Source organism: Spermophilus citellus (assembly GCF_964194105.1).
Source record: "Spermophilus citellus genome assembly, chromosome: 19".
In the NCBI taxonomy this organism is placed as follows: Eukaryota; Metazoa; Chordata; class Mammalia; order Rodentia; family Sciuridae; genus Spermophilus; species Spermophilus citellus.
Window position 1 is genome coordinate 19,604,797 of NC_138201.1, and position 5,359 is coordinate 19,610,155.

The following is a 5,359-nucleotide window of genomic DNA, read 5'->3' on the forward strand; positions in this document are numbered from 1 at the left end:
GAAGTCCAAGGGACCAGAGGGGCCACCAGGAAATGTCCCCGGGGGCCTTGGAGACCAAAGGAAGCAGGAAGCAGCAGCTCAGGCAGGGGACCCAGTCAAATGAGGTGCTGTCCAGGGGTCAGCAGAGAGACCCCCCCTTCAGTGTCTTCAAATCTCCCTGTAGCAGACAGATGGGGTGTCTCTGGGACACAGACCCAGGGAACCCACCCAAGCCCTGGCCCTTGGTCCAGGAAAATCCAATAACATTGGGGAAAAAAAGGGGGCGTAGCTTAGCTGGGCACCATGCCACACTCCTGTCATCCCAGCAGCTCAGGAGGCTGAGGCAGGAGGATCCCAAGTTCGAGGCCAACCTCAGCAACTTAGGGTCTGTCTCAAAATAAAGGATAAAACAGGCTGGGATTGGTCCAGTGGTTGAGTGAGTGTCCTTGAGCTCAACCCCTGGCACCAAAAACAAAGACAAAGGGGCTAAGAGGGGACTAAGGACATCCTCTGAAGGTGAGGTCACTAGGGGAGCCTCTTGCGGTGTCTGGTTTTGGGCGTTGACTGGGCCAAGGGGGACCCCACAGCAGAGCACACTCGCTGGGTGGTCCCTAGAGGTGCTTCTGGGGGAAACCAGACAATCCCGTCCCACCAATGCCCACAGGTGTCACCTGTCCTCCACGGCAGAGGCAGGGTGAAAACTCTATGGGGACCGGCACAGCCCTTGGCCATCGCACCACAGGTTCCTGTGCCCCCCCACCCCACCCCAGCATCTCGGACCCTTGGCTCAGGACTGGGAGCTTCACCCCAGGTCCCCCCAGGTTCTCAGGCCTTTGGATGGTGCCACCGGATTTCCCAGGCCTCGAGCTTGCCCAGGGCAGATCATGTGACCTGGGTCCTATGAGCAAGGCACTTTGTTACAGCAGCACCGACTGACTCGTACTACCTGTGTCCTCATGGGTTGACCAAACCTAGACGGGCCCAGAGGCCTGAGAACTGGAGGCTGAATTATTTGTATTCACTGATGATTTAACAGTTTGCCACCCAAGAGGACAAGTGTCACAAAGCTGGTGCAATGGTTGGGGAAACGAGAGGACGTTCAGAGGCTGAGCCTGGCCTCCCAGCCTGCCCCAGGTGCAGCCCCAGCATCTGAATTATTCCATGTGTTTCTGGTCGTCAATGGGCCTTTATTTCACTCATTTCTTACATGCGGAGCTGAGACTCGAACCCAGGGCCTCACGTGTGCCAGGCCAGCGCTCTGTCCTGGCCCCACCTGTCGCCCAGCAGACACCTGTGGAGGCCCAGGCATGTGGGAGGCCGGCTGGGTGAGGACATCACCATGCCTGGTCGGAGCCCTTGTGAAGGTGGTCCTTAAACCTGAGGAATCCTTGTGGCACTTGTGTGTGGACAAGTGCAGAGACAGTCCCCAGGTGACAGAAATCGGGCAGCTAACGAGAGCAGCTCTGCGGGCACCAAGACGATGTTCCCGTGCGTGTCGCAGCGGCTCCTGCCACGGGACACAGCGGCCGCACCCCTGGCTGAGGAGCAGAGGGGCTGGGAGGGCAGGAGGCCGTTGCCACTGAGACAGGGCAGAGGTACCTTGGGCCCAGAGAGGCCACCTGTCCTGCAGTTCCCCAGTGTCACATGCTCAGGGTAGGGGACATCTGCACAGCCAAACTGCGTGACACAGTGGCTCAGGGAGCACTGGGCCCACGTCCTTGACCCCCTGTGACACTGGCATGTGGCACCCTTGCTGTGCCCGCCTGGAAGCCAGATGGCTCCAAATGCCAGGGGTGGTGGTGAGCGGGGTGACAGCCCAGTGGGGGCCCAGGACAGAGTCAGGTGGTGACACGCCCCACGAGGAAGGTCGTCAGGAGGGGCCTCCAGGACTCCGAAAGGCGCTCAGGAGGGACGTTCCAGTTCCAGGCCGGGAGCCGCGGCCACCTCGAGCTTCCAGGCCTCCAGTGGAGCTCCTGGCTGGTGTGAGGCCGGCTCTGGCCTCCCGGCCTCCCCCCAGTGCAGCCTCCACACCTGATGACCCAGAACGTTCTACCCCCGTGACTGACAGCGCACACGGAGGTGCTTGTGGGTCAGGTCTGCCTCCTGGGCCTCGGCGTGGGACGTGGTCACCCGGCTAGAGGGGACCCCTCCACACCCCAGCTGCCACCCGAGTGTCCACCTCTGTGGTGCTCGAGCCTCCAGGAGTCAGGGAGTCCAGGCAGAGTCCCTTCTGGGCCGGGACTGACCTCCTGACGTCCGTGTCTTCTGGGGAAGCCGCTGGCAGCAGAGCCCCAAGGCACGTCCCCTTCCACACTGTCCCCTGAGTCCTACCCACGATCCTGCCCTGTGGACGCCGTGCCCGTTTCCCCAGGGACACGCCTGGCCTCTACCAGAAATGGTGGCCTCTCTAGCTGGCGGTGCCCCTACCCTTCCAGATGGCTGTTCTGGGGACCTGGCCCTGCCCCTGCCCGCCCATGTCCCCACCCCACCCTGATGCACTCGGCTCAGCCGACTGGAATGTCCTGGGGGTCACCTGTCCCCTTGGGAGATGCTGTGCTCCTCAGGAAGAGCCTCAGAGGACGGCTCCCTGAGTTCTAAGCCATCCGTGTGACCCTGGGCCAGGAAGTGGGCCTCGCAGCTGTCCCCCTGCCGTCAGGCTGAGCCAGAGGACACACTTGTCAGCTTCTGCGTCACTGTGACCAGATACGGGAACAGCTCAGGGGACGCTGACTCGGGCTCCTGGTGCCACAGGTCCCAGGGGTGCAGGGACGGCCAGCTGCGTCCCTCGGGCCCGGCTGCGGGGGCACACAAGGGGGGGGTAGGAAGCTGGGGGTCGGGAGGCCCCAGGAAGAGCCACCTGGGGACGTCCCCAGGGAGCCACCCCTCCGCCCCGCCCCATCTTCCCACAGGGTCGTGGCTCTCAGGACCCGACTTCACCCTGAGTATCCTGGCATAAGTGGGACCTTGGGGACACCTGGCTCTCTGTCACCTGTGCTGCCGCTCTTGTGGCCGCTGGCCAGGGTGCGTGACAACCTGGATGGGAGGGACAGGGACTGGAGGAAGGTGGGGTCCCCGCTCTCTGGGGACACGGGCCAGCTGTGGCACTCCCAGGCCTCGGCCACCCTGCCTTTAGGAACTGAAGAGGATTCGGGGTCCTCAGGGCAGTTGGGGACCCTCAGCCGTCCTCCCAGTGACAGAGTTGCTGCTGCGACCCCATTCAAGGAGCCACGATGGCCTTGCTGTCCTCAGGTCTTGGGCCCTCCACCTGCCAGGACATCACTTACGCTGTGGGCTCAGTGTCCCCGAGTGACCCCACCGGCTTCTCCAGGCCTGAGGGGACAGGGGCCTGCGTCACACGCAGCCTGGACGGGGAGGACACGCCCACAGGGGCTCCTGCCCAGCTCAGGAGGCAGGCCTCGCCGCGGAGCCAACAAAAAGCAAGACTGGCCCTGAACTCAGGGTGCAGGGGCTCGGCCCACCTGAAGAGGGCGCCATCGTCACACACCAAGGCTAGGTGTCCTTGCAAGCTGCCACCAGGGCCCTGCACCTAGAGCCCCCGTCCCACCCCTCCGCCATAATTTGAATCAAAACATCAGCCCGGCCAGTGGCCCACACCTGGCATCCCAGCAGCTCGGGAGGCTGAGGCAGGAGGACTGCAAGTTGGAGACCAGCCTCAGCCACTTAGCACAATCCTATGCAATACAGGGAGACCCTGACTCTAAATAAAATACAACATGGGGCTGGGGACGGGGCTCGGAGGCCGGGGGTTCAATCCTGGTACCCCATTAAACATTTCACAGTCGCGGTCATTCGCACGTGGCAGACTAAACTGGCCCAGCGAGGAGGGCGTTGGTCACCACCCCGGGTGGGGCGGCTCCTCCCCTGGGTGCTCTCAGCCTGTGGGACGGCAGGTCAGGTTTCCCTAAGGGCACAGGAAACTTGGGGCTTTAAAATGGGCGGGGCCGTGGCTGGGCGCTGATCCAGCGCGTCATGAAGATGGGCACACGCCGCAAAGGCGCTGTCCACCTCCAGCTGCAAAAGACATTTAAAACCAGATCATTGCCTTCTGGAAAACGACTGCAGGGGGAGGCTGGGCGGCCACCGTAGCCTGGGCCTGCCTGGCCATCAGAGGCTGAAGCCAGAACTAAGGGGAGGCCAGGAGGCTGGGAGGCAGGGACCAGCTGGGTCTGGGAAGGTGGAGACAATCCCCCGATGGCCAGGCCACCGCCTGCAGGGCCCTCTCTCCATCTGTATCAAGACAGCCTTCAGGCTTCAACCTGTTGCTAAGGGAACCCGTCCCAGGGACTGTCCCTCCCCACAGGGGCTTGGAAAGTTGTACCTGTGTCCTCCCCCCTCCCCGTCCCGTGCATCTGCTCCCCACCTTCCAGCCATCCCACCGGCAGGAAGGAAAGAGACGGGGAGAGCGCAGGACACCAGAGCAGGTCCCCGGTGTACAAGAGGCAGAGCGCCCTTCCTCCTCGGGAGGCCAGCCTCAGCCCCCTCCTCCTCCCTCAGCCCCCTCCTCCTCCATCCCAGGAGAAGTCCCCGTCACGCCCGAGTAAATACACCCTGCTGTAGGTGCTTGCCTCGGGCTCTAGGCGGGGTGCCTGGCTGCCAGACGCCAAGTCACCACCTCCTCTAGGAGAGTTCATTCATTCAACATCCACCAGAGCTCAGTGTCACCAGCATTCAGTCGGCAACCACAGCCTCCAGTGCACATCAAGGGGGAGGGGGGACTGCGCTTTTCTTGGTGCCAGGGGGGAGCCCTGAGTGGCTCAGGGCTTCGCTAAGTGGCCGAGGCTGGCCTCCAACTTGTGATCCTCCTGCCTCAGCCTCCAAGCCTGTGATGACAGGCCTTCGTGCTGGCTTGGCAAGGCCAGGCTCTCCCGCCCCAGCCCCCCTTGGCCACTCTGCCCGTCGACGGCAGCCGCGATCGCACACTCCTTCCTCGCGCTCTGCCCGAACCTCTGCGGACCCAACGTGGCCCGGGTCAAGTCCTGTCCTCGGGGGTGGGGGGGGGGGGCTCGAGGTCCACCCCGCGCGACGCTGAGGACGCGAAAGGCCAGGAGGCGGCGGGGTTTATTCCACTTCTCCGACCGCTGCGGGGGACACAAGTCCCGGCCGGGACAGACAGGAGGGGACGGGCCGGGGTCGAGGGGCTCGGGGTCCGGGGCGCTCGCCTCGGACACGCATAAAAATAAAGACCCTGTGTCCATCTACAACTAAAAAAAATTAAAAAGAACAAAACGAGGAAGCGGCGACCGCTGAAGGCCTGGGGCCCGACGCCGGCCTCCTGCGCAAGTGCGAGCCCGGCCCCGCCCCGCGCATGCGCACTCCGACACTCGGGGGCCGGCGGCTCCGCGCACGCGCACATGAGGCT